General features: G+C 46.0%; 1 protein-coding gene across 1 annotated transcript in view; it reads left to right on the top strand.

Annotated features, from left to right (window-relative positions):
• The window catches only part of SALL4 (spalt like transcription factor 4), a 59,361-nt gene that overhangs the window by 8,551 nt on the left and 31,585 nt on the right, over positions 1-19,225 (top strand). The gene's annotated exons all lie outside the window — the stretch shown is intronic.

The raw sequence follows: 19,225 nt of genomic DNA, 5'->3' as shown, positions 1-19,225 counted from the left end.
CAGGGACTTCCTCACTGGTCTTCCATCCACTCCTTTTTTTTTTTTTTTTTTTTTTTTTTTTTTTGGCCACACCGCACGGCATGAGGGATCTTAGTTCCCCAACCAGGGATGGAACCCGTGCCCCCTGCAGTGGAAACGTGGAGTCTTAACCACTGGAGCGCCTGGGAAGTTCCTTCCCATCCACTCTTACTTCCTCCAGTGGGTTCTCCAACTGCAGCCAGGGTGGACTTGACTGAACGCAAAATGAATGAATTCCCTATGTAAGACCCCAAAGACGTGCCCCACCAGGGCTTGTAGACTGACCTCAAGGCCTTTCCCAAGCAGAACTGCCTCTTCCTCTCCAGCCTCATCACTGGACCCTCCTCCTTGCTCAGCATCCGCCAGCACCAAGGGCTTCAGTTCCTTTTACTCGCCCAGCTACCTACAGACCATGCTGTTCCCTCTGCCTGGAATGCTTTTCTTCACCCAGTTACCTCATCCTATAGGTTTCAACTCAAAGTTCCCTTCCTCAAAGAAGCCCCCTTGGACTAACCCACTCCCCCAGTAGCACCCTGCACCTCTTCTTCATACCAGTTATGCCAGTGTGCAGTGGTATCTCTCTAAATATTTGAGAACGATTACTTGATTGAAATCCGTCTCCCTCCAATAGACTATGGGTTCCATGAGGATGGGAACCATGTCCACTTTTGTTCATTGGTGTGTCTCAGTGCTAACCACAGGGCTTGGCTTATAGTAGATGGTCACGTAATAATTCTGTTGTTCGAAGGAAGGGAGGAGGGAGGACTCATGGCACATTGGCTGTTATTATTGCTGTGGACACTCTAGCTAAAGTGACTTGGTGAAGATTCTGAGGAAGGAGGTAACGGTTTGGGGCAGATTGAGTTGAGATGGTGGAAGGGACCAGAAAGCTCAGCTAAAATGTTTCTTTGCGGCTGGACCAAAAGGAAGGATGGTGGGCAATGCTGGCATCTCAGGCTCACCTGGATTAGCACTTGACAGGGAGAAGGAACAGCCCCTGCCTGCATTTCAAGGCAATATCTTGACCTCCTGTCCACACATCAGGAAGTAAGAGTCAACCAGTCTCAACCAACCTTAAGTAACAATGTGTAGCAGGGAAGGGCACCCACCCGGGGGCTATTTGGATCCACACCAAGGTCAAATCTTATCTTGGCCACAGTCTTCTTTAACTTTGCAACCTCTCCCAGGTTACACACCAACCGTGCGTGACCTCAGCCTGGAAAGATGGTGACAGTCAAGGGTCTCACTTTACGGGCTGCAGCATAGATTAGAGTGGTCCATGCATCTATAGCACCAGGCATTGGTAAGCACTCAGGAAGTGGGATGTCCCATTGTCTGAGCCAGTCGTGAGCCACAAAGAACAGCCTGGGGAAGCAGAGTGAAAAACCAACCAAGGCAAAACTGCACATGAGGTCATTTAGTACCTCCGAAGGGAAGGGTTGGCAAAACTTCTGTTTCTAACAGAACCAACTGACCACCATAATATAGAGCCCTAAAATATGAAGACTTGATCATTTGTTCAGCTTTTTTTTTTTTTTCTCCCTATTTATTTGTTTTGTTCTCTGCTATATCCTCAGTGCCTAGAACAGTGCCTGGCATGTGTAGAGTTGAGGATGGAGCAAGGGAGGCCCCTTACCTTGGATGCTCTAGGCACCCTCTTTGCCTCACCCTAGTCCCCACCCTGGCCTGGCATATGGTGGATGCTCAATAAATAGCTGTCAGATGAATGAATCCAGGTATGTGGAAACAGCCAGATCTTTGAGCTGACCTCTTCTCCCAGGTGTTTTGACCTCAGGTTTGAGCAGCCTCAGGCTAACTTGATGAGTTTCTCTGATCCTTGCCTTCCAGGAAACAGACATGATGGTCAGGAAAACATCAGTGATAATACTGATATTCAGCCTTTCTGGAGCCCCCCATCTCTGTCCTCTACAGTTCTTCCCAGAACACTTGAAGGAGTTATATTTGTTTTTAATGCACCAGGACTGTGAAGTAGGTCATGTAGGCAAGTGGGAGAAGAGACAGAGAAAACTGCTTGACCTCCTTGATGAAGATAATTTCCGTGTAGATAAGGCAATAGGAGGGTCATCAATGTTTTCATCCTGCTCCAACCTGCTTGCCGTCTAATTTAGTTCTACAGTTAACCTTTACATCAGAAGCAGGGTTATGCTGTTATAAAATGTTGGGACATATTGCCTTTGCATTCCTGAATGCTTTCCTTCATTTCCTATGGTTTATTTAAAATTGTTTTTTGCCTCGCAATTTTTAAAGTTTTATTTATTTGTTTATTTATTTATTTATTTGGCTGTGCCGGGTCTTAGTTGCAGCAGGCGGGCTCCTTAGTTGCAGCTCGTGGGCTTCTTAGTTGTGGCATGCAAACTCTTAGTTGCAGCATGCATGTGGGACCTAGTTCCCTGACCAGGAATCGAACCCTAGGCCCCCTGCATTGGGAGCGCGAGTCTTAACCACTGTGCAACCAGGGAAGTCCCTGCATCACATTTTTTAAAAACTTTAAAATTTATATCTCCACGGAAGATTTTTTTTTTTTTTTTTTTTCCGGTACGCGGGCCTCTCACTGTTGTGGCCTCTCCCATTGCAGAGCACAGGCTCCGGACGCGCAGGCTCAGCGGCCATGGCTCACGGGCCCAGCCGCTCCGTGGCATGTGGGATCCTCCCGGACCGGGGCACGAACCCTTGTCCCCTGCATCGGCAGGCGGACTTTCAACCACTGCACCACTAGGGAAGCCCACCACAGAAGATTTTTTTAAAATAATTCAAATTGTTGAGTAGGTAATACAGTCACATGATCCAAAACCTGAAAAGAATGGGCAAAATGGAAAGAGCTCCCCACCCCCTCCCAACTCTTGTTCCTCCTCCACCCAGGTCCCCTCCCATCATTTCTTATAGATTTTTGCAAAATATCTCTATGCAAATATGGATTCTTATTTTCCTCTGTTTCTTTTACATATGATAGCAGACTGTACACATTTTTTTTCCCCTGCAGCTTGCTTTCTTCCTCTTGATCACATTATCTTGAAGATCATTTCATATCTCTTCCTAGGAGCTTCCTCATTCTTTGAAAGGACCACATTATAATGTACATAAATGTATACTGTATATAAGGAATTTAAGGTAAAAACTCTGCATCTGTTCCCAGACCCAGTTCTTACTGTCTGGAGTTTTTAACTCACCACTATTAATAGTTTGTGGTTCTTTTTTTTTTTTTTTTTTGAAGTATAGTTGATTTACGATATTATATTAAATTGTGTACAACATAGTGATTTGATAGTTTTATAGATTATACTCCATTTCAAGCTATTATAAAATATAAGCTATATTCCCTGTGCCGTACGTGACATCCTTATATCTCATTTATTTTATACCTTGTAGTTTGTACCTCTTAATGCCCTTGCCCTATCTTGCCCTCCCCCACCCCTTTCCACACTGGTAACCACTAATTTGTTCTCTGTATCTGTGAGTCAGTTTCTATTTTGTTATATCCATTCATTTTTTTATTTTTTAGATTCCACATATAAGTGAAAATATACAGTATTTGTCTTTCTCTGACTTATTTCACGAAGCATAATACCCTCTCAATCCATCCATGTTATTGCAAATGGCAAATTTTCACTCTTTTTATGGCTGAGTAATATTCCATTGTATATATATACCACATCTTCTTCATCCGTTTATATGTTGATGGACACTTAGTTGCTTCCATATCTTGGCTATTGTAAATCTGTGGCTGTTCCTCTAGACCTTTTTGCATTCCAAATATATTCCAATAATTTGAGAATAATTTTGTAAACATTGTATTGGAAATATTAATTTTTCTGAAACTTCTTAAACATAATAATATGTCTTGGGCATTTTCCGCCTATCTTTATCTATAGTTTTAACTCTTTTTAACTTGGTTTTATTTTTTGATAGTGCATAGTATTCCACAGTATAACTGAAACACACTTTCTTTAACCCTTCTTCAATCGATCCGGCCAAAGATTTTAAATAATTTATTTCACAAGGAATAAAATTTTCAGCATATTATGAAGGATAAGTACAATATGAAAAAGGAGGAATTCTCTGCAGCAGTCATGAGGAAGGAATCACACTTAGTATCATCAATAGAGCTAAAAATGATAAGGATAATACCTTAACCAAGGGATGAGGTTAACCGTCACAAATCCTAGGACACATTCACAACACAAAGGCCTCAATAAGAAGTACTAAGAATACACTACTATGTGTAAAATAGATAACTAATGAGAACCCACTGTATAGCACAGGAAACTCTACTCAGTGCTCTGTGGTGGCCTAAATGGGAAGGAAATCCCAAAAGGAGGGGATAGATGTATACGTATAGCTGATTCACTTTGCTGTACAGCAGAAACTAACACAACATTGTAAAGCAACTATACTCCAATAAAAAAAAAAAAGCAGCAGCAGAACTGAGAAAGACACATCACTTCTGTAGTATCCTTGCCAAAATTACGTAGCATCTAATTATGAGAAAACATAAGATAATCTCAAACTAAGGGGCGTTTTACAAAATAACTGATGAGAATTCTTCAAAAGTGTCAAAGTTATGAAAGACAAGGAAAGATCAAGGAACTGTCACAGCTGCCATACGGGATCCTGAAACAGAGAGAATAAACCATCAATGGGAAAACTATTGAAATTTGAAAAATGTCTGTAGTTCAGTCAATAGTGTTGTACCAATGTTAATAGTAATATGCCAATGTTAATTTCCTAGTTTTGATCATTGCAGAGTGGTTATATAAAATATTAACATTAACAAGAGGGAAAAGTGGTGAAAAGTATACAGGAATCTTTGTAATATTTTGCAAAACATTATTTATATAAATTAAACATATGCAAAACAATACTGTATAGGCATATACATACATATGTGTATATTTAAAGATATACAACATAAATAGAAGATACAGAAAGTGGATTTGAAGGACTCATTTTAAATACACAAGGGTGGCTGTACATGACAGAAAAGGAAATGGGATTGGAGATGGAGATGAAGGGGAAAATTGTAAAATAATCTGTAAAGGGCACCAATATTCTACTTCTGTATATTGGTCCTCTGGCTACCCTTGCACATGTATGAAATTACATACACACATCCATATGTACAAAATTATACACACACTGCCCCATACTCACCAACCCAGAGCATTGCTTATAATCACAAAGTACTAGAAACAGCCTAAATACTTAGGTAGAGGTTAAGGGTTCTGACCACTTTCATCATGGTCCATCCATATGGTGAAATACTATGCAGCCATTAAAAAAAAGGTTGTAAATCTATAGGTGGGGCTATGGAATAAACTCCAAAATACACTGTTAAACAAACAAACAAAAACAAGTAAGAGAGTGTGTAAACAGAAAGGCATGTGTGTGAACATATGCATGGTTGTTGCCTGTGCATGAATTCTCACTCTCAAAAAAGACACAGAGAAACTGATCCCAGAGGGACCTGGGGCAGGGAGAATGGAGTGGCTGGGAGAGAGGGTAAGGGAGAGGGAGACCTTCTATCCCCATTACCACCTTTTGAGCCTTTTAAATTTGCTAACACATTCATGCATTGATTACATAAATAAATAATTTTAGGGACTCCCTCGTGGTGCAGTGGTTAAGAATCCACCTGCCAATGCAGGAGACACAGGTTCGATCCCTGGGCCGGGAAGATCCCACATGCCACAGAACAACTAAGCCCGTGCACCACAACTACTGAGCCTGAGCTCTAGAGCCCACGAGCCACAGCTACTGAGCCCACGTGCTGCAACTACTGAAGCCCCCGCACCTAGAGCCCATGCTCCACAACAAGAGAAGCCACTGCAATGAGAAGCCCACGCACCTCAACAAACAGTAGCCCCTGCTCACTGCAACTAAAGGAAGCCCACGTGCAGCAATGAAGACCCAATGCAGCCATAAATAAATAAATACATTTATTATTTTTTTAAATAAATAATTTTAGAAGCATCTTCTTGCACTGAATGGAGGCATGTGATGCGTTCCACTGTGTGCCCTGGATTCCTCAGAATAAATCCAAAGGCTCAGTGATAAAATGCAGACGATGATACCGGTGTGCATTTTCTTTCTTTCTCTAGAGCATCCTTGGAAGAGCTCAGGCTCTGGAGCCCCCACTCCTGCTCAGTTAGCTTTGTGACCTTCAGCAAATCATCACACTCCTGTGCCCCAGTTTCCTCATCTGTGAAATGGAGACAATAGCGTGACCTTCCAGGTAGTGGTGTCGGGACGCTGAAATGAGATTGCGCACTGGCAGCTTTTAGGACTGGCCTGGCACAGAGCACCCTCCTAACGGCGCCACCTCTTCGCGTTTCAACACAGATGACTTCAGGAATCCAAAGCACTGAGCATTAGGAGAAAGAAAAAAATATGCCTAATTCCAGAGATTGTTCCAGAATCTGCTGGTGGTGGGGGGTGCCCTGGGCTCCCCCTCCTCGTCTCCGCGTACTTTAAATAAAGAACCGAAGTCTCTGGGTTTCTGCCTGAGGCCATCGGGCCAGGGCAAATCTGGGCCATTCATTCTCCCTCTTTCAGCCTGTTCCTGTGTTTACACTACCCTGTTTAGTTTAATGCACATCCCAAGATTACCCCTAATACACATTCTCAGAAATGTTTATGGAAATTCTTTATAAGCAAACGGCTTTATTTCCCTTGAGTAGCTGCAGATACAAAGCAGCGGTCACTTTTTTTTTATTGACGGGCTTTAAACACCTCGCAACGCTCCCGGCCTCCACCCCGAGTGGATCTGTCACCCCAGCCCACCCACGCTTTACATCGTGCGATACCGCAGTTCTCAGGAGCCGATGCGTGCCCATTCTAGACCGGTCCCCGCTTCCCAGCCCCTAGACATCTTTCCAAAGCAAGAATCCTGACAGCTCTTTCAGACAGCTGATTCCTTCCTCCGCTGCTGGTTTTGTTCGGGCGGGGGTTGGGGTGGGGGAAGAGGTAGCAGAGAAAGGCCTATCATTTTGTACTGGTTTCCCCTCCCCCTCCCCACACAGGTTTACTCGGTGCCTATTAGGCGCCAGGCGCTGTTCTAGGCTCTGGTGATTCAGCCATGAGCAAGGGAGTTCTCAGCTATTAGACAGAGAAATTACATTCTGATGACAGAGGCAGACCATAAATAAACAAGTATAGACATGTGGTGACTCCTGAGGGTAAGTGCTATGAGGAAAGTACTATAAAATGATACAATTCAGTGGAGGGAGCAGAAGAGCCAACATCATCAGGAAAGGGTGGCCAAGGAAGACCTCTGTGAAGAGGCCATATTTGAGCAGAAGCCGGAACGGAGTGGGGAGGAAGCCAAAATTCTAGGAAGGGCATTCTAGGTGACAGGAATAGCAAGTGCAAAGGGCCTGAAGCTGGATCTCCTTGTTGTATTAGAGGAAGAACAAGAAGGCCTGTGTGGCTGGAATGTAGTGAACAAGGAGGAGAGTTGTAGGGACTCGTGAGGGAGAGGCAGGCAGAGGCCAGCTCATTAGGGCCTGGGAAGCCAGAGCAAGGAGTGGTAGAGTTTATTCTAATTTTAGTGGGAAATCATCAAGAGTTTTGAGAAGGAAAAGACATGATGGAGCCATGTTTTTTTTTTTAGTTAATTTTATTGGAGTAGAGTTGATTTACAGTGCTGTGTTAGTTTCTGCTGTATAGCAGAGTGAATCAGTTATACATGTACATATATCCACTCTTTAAAATTTTTATTTATTTATCTTTAAAAATAAATTTATTTTAAAAAATAAATCTATTTATTTATTTATCTATTTATTTTTGGCTGCGTTGGGTCTTTGTTGCTGCGTGCGGGCTTTCTCTAGTTGCGGCGAGCGGGGGCTACTCTTTGTTGCGGTGCGTGGGCTTCTCATTGTCGTGGCTTCTTTTGCTGCGGAGCACGGGCTCTAGGCGCGCGGGCTTCAGTAGTTGTGGCACGCGGGCTTCAGTAGTTGTGGCACACGGGCTTAGTTGCTCCGTGGCATGTGGGATCTTCCCAGACCAGGGCCTGAACCCATGTCCCCTGCATTGGCAGGTAGATTCTTAGCCACTGCGCCACCAGGGAAGTCCTGTCCACTCTTTTTTAGATTCTTTTCCCATATAGGTCATTACAGAGTATTGAGTAGTGTTCCCTGTGCTATACAATAAGTTCTTATTAGTTATCTATTTTTTATATAGTAGTGTATATATGTCAATCCCAGTCTCCCAATTTATCCCTCCCCCCCTTCCCCCCTTGGTAACCATAGTTTGTTTTCTACATCTGTGACTGTATTTCTGTTTTGTAAATAAGTTCACCTGTACCATTTTTTTAGATTCCACATATAAGCAATATCATATGATGTGATCCACGTTTTTAAAAGACTCCTTTGGCTCCTATATAGAGAATGAGTTATAGAAGGCAAAGCCACTGCTTTGTTGAAGATCCTGTGTGAGAGAGGATGTTGATGACTTGTTTTGTGATCTAACTGGGAGAGAGGGAAAGAAGGGAATAAATTCAGAATATGACGTGTCCTTGGAGGAGTGCCCATCAGGCTCACTGATGGAGTGATTGAAATGGGGATGGTGAGAAAAGGAATCACGAATGGCTTGAACAACTCGGTTGTTGGGTACCATTTTCCCTATGAGTGAGATTGGAAAAGGAGCCAATTGGGTAGAGGAAGATTTGAGACGCTTGAAGTCATCCAAATGGAGATGGTACCTAGGAGGAGAACACCTTAGCACCAGAGCAATAAAAGCCCGCCCTTAGTCAACGCTGTTCATGTGCCAGACACTTTTGAAGCATCCTCCCACCCATTATTTCATAACATGCTTGCTGTCATCCTGCAAAGTGATTGCAGCATTATCCCCATTTTTCCGATGATGAGATGGAAACACTGAATAGTTTAAATAACTTGTCCCAGGTGCCGCAGCCTGGATTTGAACTCATCTGTGTTGGACTTTGTTATGGGTTGGATTGTGTCCCCTCAAGAAAAGATATGTTGTCATCCTCCCCCCACCCCAGAATGTGGCCCTATTTGGACATAGGGTCTTTATAGAGGTAATCAAGTTAAAATGAGGGCATTAGAGTGGCCCTGATCCAGAATGACTCATGTCATTTGGGGGAAATTTAGACACAGAGACAGATATGATAGAGGGAAGTGATGTGAAGAGACACAGGGAAAAGACACCCATCTACAAGCCAAGGAGAGATGCCCAGGACAGACCCTTACCTTGCAGCCCTCAGAAGGAACCAACCCTGCCGACCCTTGATCTTGAACTTCCAGCTTCCACGACTGTGAGACGATACATTTCTGCTGTTTAAAGTACCTGGTTTATTACAGCAGCCCTAGCAAACTCTAATGCCAGTACTCTAACTACTGAGCCATGCTCCTCCTGTATCATGATTTCTTATTGAGCTGTCTGTCTTCTCTGCTAAAGTAGATGTTTCCTGGACAGTTGAAATCGTGTAGAGCTTGCACCTCTAGTGCCTCCTATGTACAAGGCACCTGATAGAGATGAAATATTTGGGGGTTTTGCCTACAATATTGAGCTTGACCTCTCTACAGGAAGCGTTTTCTTCCCATTGGGACAGGAAGCCACAACAACATAAAAGTTCAGGCTCCTCTAAGAGTTTGATTTCTAACCTTAATCCGATTTTAATAAGTAAGCCCATTTCAGGGTCCCAGCAAGAATGAGATGGCTCACTCCAACAGGCTAACAGGAGAGCTTAATGAAGGGCCTATTTGCAAAGGTGCAGGCAGGTGTAGAGAAGCCAGTAGGGGTAGGGAAGCACCCTGGGGCTGTCAAGAGCAGGGGACTCTTGCCTCCTCTAGGCCGGAAAAGGCAACAGGAAGGTGGCCAGGTTAGAAGCACCTGGCAAAAGCTGCAGGAGAGGGCCACCCCACAGGAGCTGTGCCTTCAGCAGAGGGACACAGCCACTCCCAAACCACGGCCGACCAAAGGGTCAACACCCCAAACTCACTACCTCCTGACCTCCTATCGCCAGCCCCTGCTCACTATTGTCTGAAGCCAACAGAAACCCAGATGTCACAGGAGCCAGGGACTACAGTCCCCGAAGGTCAGCCTCCTTGGCACAGAGCAGGAAAGAGAAAGTGGAATATTCTGTACACTTGGGATGTCTGCAGAGCTGACGCTGGCGAGCCAACAGACCCCATCTCTTGAAAATCGTCGTATCCCAGCTGGTTATTTATGTTGCTACCCTTTTGCAAGAACCACATAAAATATTTTACATGCTTTTAAAACTCATAAATGTAATGAAGCCAAGATGTTTCAACAAATGTGCTTGACAAATCCTGCAGAAGGTTCACTCTTAGCTGACGTCAGGACCAAAGGCACATCTCACGACCCACAGAGCATCTGACATGGAAGCCAATAAATTCATCCCCTGACCCACTCAGCCCCCAAGATGTCCAAGCTGTGGTTGGACCTTGAGACTGTCTAGTCCTTCATTCACTTCCTGCCGTCCGTCTCTTGCAAATAATGACTGCTCTTTGAAAAGCGGAATTTAGCCAGTTGGAGATGCCTCGGTAAAGAGAGGTTCCTGCACTTCGTTCAGGCATTGTGCCTACAACCTCCAATTCAAGCTTTCTGAGACATTAATAAAGACGCATGCTCCTGAAACTTGGGCTGATCATCTCTAGGGGCTCAGGGTAAAAATCAGTAAGAGCTTAACGTGAAACCTGGTACATGGAAAGAGTAGCTCACTTGAGTACACACCGTGTGTACTCGATTGCAGTCATCCTCGTAATGGGTGTATAACGTATGTATTATTATCCCCATTTTACAGATGAGTAAGTGAGGCCCAGAGGGAGCTGAACCAACTTGACTGGGGCCGCATAGATGGCAGACAGAGCCAGGAGTCAAATCCAGGCAGTCTGATTCCAGAGGACGCTCTTAACCTCTATGTAATATCATCTCGATAAATGAAAGGTATTCTTGGAAAAATAGGGCGGTAACGAATGTGTACGGCATGGGTTTGGGTACACGATAAATGGGTACGGATGGTATATTTTGAACCTCAGTCTTCAGATCTGGAACTCGGTCTGAGCTATGTTTCTGACACATGAGTAGGCCCAATGACTACAGCTTAGCGTACCTGCAAGGTGTCTGGCACACTATACCAGGCACTGGAGATGCAAGATTGGGTAAAATAGATGTGGCACCTACTCAGGTGGCACTTTAGTCTAGAGGAGATAGATCTTGGTCATATAAACTCACAAATAAGCAAAATTGTAGCTGTGATAAGCCCTAGTAGAGAGGTATCCAGTTCTCCAAGGGTCATGTGTGAGGGAGCCTGAATTAGTCAGGGAGGAAGGGGAGACAGGACTGAAGACAAGATGCCTGAGCTAGGGCTCAAGTATGAGTCATTAACAAGATCAGGGAAGGCAGAGGGTTCCAGGCAGGGAGGTGCAAAGGCCCTGTGGTAGGGAGAAGATCTGAAAAGAAGCTGGTGGAGACTTGGAGGCTGAAAGTGGGGAGCTCATGAAAATTTGATGAGAGTTATGACTTCTTTTCCCGGGAGAAGGATATGCCGGTATGCACAAAATTTGTTATACCATGGCAGAGGCTTCATGGTCCCATCCACAGACCTTGGACTTCAGGTTAAAAATTGCTGCCTTAAAGAACAGCTTCATTTACACATGTAAAGCGCTCAAAAGCTTTGACAGAGAAACGATTATCATAATAACTGGTGATATTAAGTCACCTGATAAATTGAGCAAGAAGCTTCCACGCCTCCAGTTTAGATTTTTTTCAGCCACACCCAACAGACCTCAAGCAAAACACTAAAGGAATCTAAAAAATAGAGAGTGGGGAGGAGACAGAAATAATCCAGAGGATATTGAAATGTAAGCATAACAAAAGAGATCTCAGAGACCTGAAATCCCGAAAAGAGATTTCTTTGTCCCACCTTAGAACACACCTAAAACCCCACCTGGGGATGCTTCCCTTTGATTTTCCGGCTCAGAAACCAGAATCATTTTAGGTGACTGGCCTGAAATCATGCCTTAAAGCCAAGGCTGAGGAGTCTGGCTATGGAATGTGGCAGATCTGGGTTCCAATGCAGACTGGGTCCCAGCTGTGGGAACCTCGGAAGGTCACTTTACATTTCAGTGCCTTTGTTTTCTCATCTGTAAAATGGGGAGAATAGTACGTAGCACCCACCCTCTCCTCCTTCCTTTCTTGCTTACTCTGGGATTTTCTGGTATCTCTGCCAGACTAGTTTTCATCCTTCTGTTGCGGGAAGGGGAACCCCTTCCAGGGGCCAAGAGTGGGCTCTTGTCTAACCCTCAGAAATGAATTGTCCGAGGAGACACACGTGCTGACAAAGCAAGAGCCTTTATTGGGAAGGGGCGCCTGGGTGGAGAGCGGGAGGGTCAGGGACCCCAGGAGGACTGCTCTGCCATGTGGCTCGCAGTCTCAGGTTTTACGGTGATGTGATTAGTTTCCGGGTTGTCTCTGGCCAGTCTTCTGACTCAGGGTCCTTTCTGGTGGTGCACGCGTCACTCAGCCGAGATGGATTCCAGGGAAAAGGATTCTGGGAGGTTGCCAGGACACGTGGACTGGCGTCTCCTCTCTCCTTTTGACCTTTCCCGAATTCTTCCAGTTGGTGGTGGCTTGTTAGTTCCCTGTTCCTTACCAGGATCTCCTCTGTAAAATAACTCATGCAAATGGTTACTGTCTTTGCCTGGCAAGGGTGGGCGGTTTTAGTCAGTGTTTCCCCTAACACTTTCTCACCTAGCTTGCAGAGACTTTCATTCCAACAACACTCTCAGCGTCAAGACCCTTATGAATTTCCTCCCCCAAACCCTTGATCCACAACCCCAAATTAAACCAACTCTCCACTTTCTCCCTACCTAGTCTCACAAGTCCTCAAATCTCTAACTAGCTGCTCCCCAGTCCACACCCCATCACCACAAGTCATGATCTCATGCCCTTCATCGTGCGGGAAGGGGACTCCATCAGAAGGGGACACCCCCAACTTGCCCCAGCCCAGTACGTAAACCACTTATCCCTAGATGCATTCTCAGGCATATCTGCCTGGCAGTGTACCAGGCGGTGGGGCTACACCCCACCTTAGTAAACAGGACAAAGGCATTAAGAGGGGACAGATAAGGAATAAATACGAGCAAAATGCATGATACACGGCTGGACTGTGCTGGGAAACCCGAGCAGGACGAGGGCGTGATGCTTATGATAACAGGGACCTTGATAGCAGGAGGATGCCAATACCCAAGGGAGGCAGGGGGGTGTCAGGAAAGATCTCTGAAAAAGGGACGGAACTGCAGAGACCGAAGAAGTGAAGGACTGAGCCCCATGGATCTCTGCACATGTCCCAGGTAGAGGAAAAAGCGAGACAGAGGAGCCTGGTTGGAGGACTTGAAAAAAGGCAAGGGAGCAGGTGGCAGAGCAGAGTGGATGAGAGGCCGAGGAGGGAGATGGGAGATGAGCTGGAGAAGAGGCAGGGACCCACCGTGGAGGGACTTCACACCCTTGCAAGGTCTTCAGCCTCTCTCCTCCCGTTAAAGGACCTTCCACCTGAGACCAGCCCCGTCTCCCAGCCCCTCCTGACATCTCAGAACCTTCCTTACTCCTTCTCCCTCTTGAAAACTCAAGCTTTCCTTTTCCTTTTTTTTTTTTTTTTTTCTTAGTTCCTTGACCAGGGATCGAACCCGTGCCCCCTGCAGTGGAAGCACAGACCCCTAACCACTGGACCTCCAGGGAAGTCCCTCGAGCTTTCCTTTTGAATTGTATCCTTCCCTCCAACATTTAAATCTCTTCCATCTTTAAAAAAAATAATAGGGCTTCCCTGGTGGCGCAGTGGTTGAGAGTCCGCCTGCCGATGCAGGGGACGCGGGTTCGTGCCCCGGTCCGGGAAGATCCCACATGCCGCGGAGCGGCTGGGCCCGTGAGCCATGGCCGCTGAGCCTGCGCGTCCGGAGCCTGTGCTCCACAATGGGAGAGGCCAAAACAGTGCGAGGCCCGCGTACCGAAAAAAAAAAAAATAATAATAATAATACTCCCTTGCCCCCCATTCCCTTCCAGCTACTGTCCCATCCCTTTCCTCTCCTTAATATCCTCCTTATCAAAAGGCTTTTGCTACCATAGCCTCATTTCCCCTCACTTCGGCCTCCATTATCCGTGGAAACTGTCCTTACACATGTCACCAAGGGCGCTCCCTGGCCTCCTGGCCTTTATCTCTAAATACAATAGGCATTTTCTCCAGCCCTTATCGTCATCTCTCAGCAGCATCGAGATACTCAGGAGTGTAGACAAGTCCTGCTTCCCTTCTGGAGAGAGCCCCTCCGTTAACCATCACTCACCCCTCTGGGCTCCGCCTCCTTTCTGGGACCACATCGAAAGCCCCAAGGACCTTGTCACCTCTTACTGAACACTCTCTCCCCAGGGCTCATCTGCTCCTGCAGGTTCTAAACCACCTATTAACCGGTGTCTCCCCAAGTTCTATCTCCACCCCAGATTTCTCTTTTAAGGTCCCACAGACTTCTCCAAAAAAATCCCTGCTGTGAGCCAAGCCCTGTTCTAAAGGCTGGGATTTAGAAGTGAAGGAAACAGTCCAAAATCCCAGCTTCTTTCTAGTGGACGAGACAAATAAATATGCAAAGAATACAGTGTCTGGTATGAAAATTTTCTGCTATGAAAACAACAGAGCAGCGTAAATAAAGACAGCAAATGATGGGGTGCCGTTCACTGCTGGGCTGCCCTGTGGATCTCAGGGCTTGGCACGTAGCAGGTGTTCAGGAAATAGCTGCTGAGCAGGTATAAATTTGTAGTGGTACAAGGAGAATGATGACATACAGAGTGTGTCACCTGCCCCACACTTAAGAAGAGGTCGGTCTAAAATATTGATTGATGAGATCAATATTTTACAAATGTTTATTGAAATAGTTTCTCTTTGTGGTGACGATGACATTTATCATGGTTCCTCTAGTGGTCTTAATGCTCATAGTACACGTTTGGTGGCATGTACAGGGTCTCCTTGGATCCTTTGAGTTCTTTCGGAGTTCTTTCGGTTGGGTCAAGGTAAGCATCGTTAGTCTCAGAGTCAGGGGCCCTCTGGGAAGGACCGTGACTTAGGAAGGACTGGTTGAAAGTGGGGAGGGGAACAGCGCTATAGGGCAACAGGGCCGACATGCATCAGGGCTGGCAGCTGTTGTCATATTTCATGCCTCAGTATCCCCACGAGCCATCTAGAGCAGGGGGTCTCAACCAGGGGCCATGTTTGCTCCCCCTCTCCAGCAGATATGTGGCAATGTCTGTAGACATTTTTGGTTGTCATACTGAAGGGACGGGGTGCTACTGGCGTCTAGTGAGTAGAGTCCAGGGATGCTGCTAAACATCCCATAATGCAAAGGACAGCCCCCGGACAAAGCATTATCCACCCCCAAGTTGTCAATAGTGTGAAGCTTAAGAAACCCTGATGGAGCGTTTAGATGTAGGACAGTGGGAGGGGCACAAAGGCCCTTTGAGAATCTCAGGAGAGCTTCTGGCCAGGAAAGTGCACCAGATTTGGTATACGTGGTCAGGAGGCTCAGTCATCCAGGGACCCAGCTCCTGAATACAAGGCTGAGGTTATGAGCCCTTCATTTCACCAAGGTCCTCATTTCCATAAATAATGGTGTTCAAAGTCTTGGTAACTATGTGACAATTTTTTTTAAAAAAGCAGATATTATGTTTTCCTGACAACTGAGCAATTCATTTCAAGACGTTTATTTATTTATTTATTTATTTGTTTGTTTGTTTATTTTTTGCGGTACACGGGCCTCTCACTGTTGTGGCCTCTCCTGTTGTAGAGCACAGGCTTAGCGGCCATGGCTCACGGGCCCAGCTGCTCCACGGCATGTGGGAATCTCCCAGACCGGGGTACGAACCCGTGCCCCCTGCATCGGCAGGCGGACTCCCAACCACTGCGCCACCAGGGAAGCCCCAAGATGTTTATTTATTATTATTATTATTTTTTTTTTTTTTTGCCGTGCCGCACGGCTTGTGGGATCTTAGTTCCCCAACCAGGGATCAAACCTGGGCCCTTGGCAGTGAGAGCGCGGAGTCCTAACCACTGGACCGCCAGGGAATTCCCAGAGCAATTCATTTCAACATGGATTATTCTATAACCAGTGAGACTTCAGGGCCAAAAAACACGAAAGAAAAAGTAGAGGAGGGAAAAAATGGCATAGAAGAAATGATTACAAATAATAAAAGAAAGGTCCATCCCAAAGGAGACCAGTCCCAGCCAGCTTTCAACCTTTCTTTAAACCTTGACACGAAGCTCACTCCACCTGGGGGCACTCCCTTTGACGAGACGGGAGGTACCTTTTCTCCTGTTGGGCACTGTCCAAGGACAGCGGCCTCATTTCTGATCTTCAACTTGCCCAAGCTCATTCCCGCCTCAGGGCCCTTGCTGTTTTTAGAACATTCTTCCATCAGCTCAGCAGCTCTGGACTCAGAGTGGTCACCCATGAACTTCCCAACTCTTGGGACTTCCTGGTGGTCTGGTGGTTAAGGCTTTGCCTTCCAATGCAGGGGGTACGGGTTCGATCCCTGGTCAGGGAGCTAAGATCCCACATGCCTCGCAGCCAAAAAACCAAAACATGAAAGAGAAGCAATCTTGTAACAAATTCAATAAAGAATTTAAAAATGGTTTTCCACATCAGAACTTCCCAACTCTTGTGGTCTCCGTCTCTGGTCACTCTCTAATTATTTTACCCTTCACAGCATGTGTTTGTGTGTTGGTTACGTGCCTATTATCTGTCTTCCCCACTGGGCTCTGAGCTCCAAGAAGCTGGCCCTTCATTGTTGAATCTTGGGGCCTAGAACCTTCCTGCCCCGTGGGTTGCATGAAGGAGCAAATGGGTTACTGGCAGTCAGAGGAGCTGATAGAAAGCCTGGATTGGCTGCTTCCGAGATGTGTGCCCTGAGACAGGTTACAGTTATTCCCATCCTCGGTTTCTGCCTCTGCAAAATGGGAATAACAATACCTCTTTCTCAGAATTGTGAGGATAATTACATAAGGGCCCCAGCGCATTGTGTTTAATTTAGTTGGAACCCGATAAATACTGGTCTTTCCTGATAAACTCTTCTCAAAGGTCCAGCCTTCTAGAATCTTCTCCCCATCTGCCCATCCACACCCACTTCTTTTATACTCCCTATAAAAATATCCCAGAGGTATACAGGGCTTTCTGCATAGCTATGGAATTTTCTCTCAGGGGTCAGATACCGAGGACAATGGTGGATTTGCTTAGATTCAATTAGCACTCCCTGGGTTTATGCTGACCTAATCAACTCTCACCTCCAATAAAGTTTCTGAAACTGAACTCACCGCTTCTGACCCTCCCCGTCTTGATATGCTCTGTCTTGGTGAAAGATGTTATCAATTCCCACCCCCACTTCTTGCCTCGTTCCCTCCTCCCACCCACTCATTCATTCATTGGCCCATTCGTTCAATAGCTAACATTTATTTTTTAATACCTTTTGGGTGACACCACCCACAAGGTAACTTACAACCAGGTTGTTTTCAGTCCTATGAATTAGGTGCCAAAGATGATGAAAATGACAGCATCAGCAATAACGACTTGACATTTATTGAGCATTTCCTCTCCTGGGAGAGATTGGAATAGAATAGAGTTTGGCAAACATTTTCTGTAAAGGACCGGATAGAAACATTTTAGGTTTGCGGACCAAGAGGCAAAACTAAGGATATCATGTAGATACTCACACAAGAGAGAAAACAAAATTTTAATTGATGAACTTCCAAATGTAACAATACTTGATTATAATTTTTTTTTCAGTATAGGTTTGTGAGTGAGAAGAATGGAATTCTTTTGGAGAATAACGTTGCTTGATGGGAGTTCAAAGTAAATGTTTTTTATCCACAACGAGATGGTGAAGGTTCCCTCTGTAAAGCCCACTGTTAGCTTGCAGGTCATACAAAACCATTGTCAGGCTGGATTTGGCCTTTGAGCTGTGGTTTGCTGACATGGTCCTGAGGAAGTTGCTTAGTTCTGAAAGTTGGCCCTAACCCTGTGAGACCTTGGTTGAGTCATTTACCTTTCTGTATCTCAATCTGCTCCCCTGGAAAATTAGTCTGATAGTAATTGTAATTACCCCATAGGGTACATGATTAAATACATGCAAAGTGGTTAAAACAGTGCCTGGTCTTGAATAACCAATTCCATAAACCCAGGTACTTATTCGACCCGATCTCCAGCCCCCTCCTCAATACCCCCAATATTCCTCCAGGGCCTTCTGGTCCCTCGTGGCAAAGTCTCCTTTATCCTCACCCCTTTCTCTGAATGTCCCCGCATAATTTTGCTCCAACTGACCCTGGGTTTTCCCCTGGGGACACAGCTTCCCCTCCGGCTCTCTCAAGGGGTAGCTTCTTCCCTATGACACCCAAGTCTACCAGCCTGGACTTGGGCTACCTGAGCTCTTTGCTTCTCTTCTCCTCAAACCATTCAGCCCTTGGAGACCCAGAATTCAGGTTTTCCTGTCCTCAGCCCTGTTCTCACTGCGTCCTCTGCAGACCTGGAGATCCTGCTGCTCAGCTTTTGAAGGTTTTGTTACCAGGCTCAGTATCTCACTCACCTGTAATAATTCTTGACATTTTCCATCTCTGTGAAGAAACCCCCTTTTTTTTTTTTTTTTTTTTTTTTTGCGGTATGCGGGCCTCTCACTGTTGTGGCCTCTCCCGTTGCGGAGCACAGGCTCCGGACGCGCAGGCTCAGCGGCCATGGCTCACGGGCCCAGCCGCTCCGCGGCATGGGGGATCTTCCCGGACCGGGGCACGAACCCGCGTCCCCTGCATCGGCAGGCGGACTCTCAGCCACTGCGCCACCAGGGAAACCCGAATATAACCCTTTTGATTCCCAGCTGCTCCTTTCCTCGACCCCCCACCCCCATGAGGGATCTTGTCCACACCCCGCCGCAGTGCGCACTCCCGGGCTCAGACTCTCCTCGATTCCAATAGCAGCATCACCCCCACCAGCTCAATGTCAAGCATCTCTCTCTCTGACCCAGTACCTTTCTAGCTCAGTCCCTTGGGGACCCCAAGTCAACCAGTTCCTTGACCTTCCTGTAACCTCCACATTTACTGACTGTCATTGTTTCACTCTTCTACGCCCCTGTCCCATCCTATCAGGCTTGGGCTCTACGGTCCATCATGATACCCTCCTTCATG

This window comes from Tursiops truncatus, chromosome 15 (genome assembly GCF_011762595.2).
Source record: "Tursiops truncatus isolate mTurTru1 chromosome 15, mTurTru1.mat.Y, whole genome shotgun sequence".
In the NCBI taxonomy this organism is placed as follows: domain Eukaryota; kingdom Metazoa; phylum Chordata; class Mammalia; order Artiodactyla; family Delphinidae; genus Tursiops; species Tursiops truncatus.
Note: the sequence above shows the minus strand (reverse complement) of the source record. Positions and strands in the feature narration are given on the sequence as shown.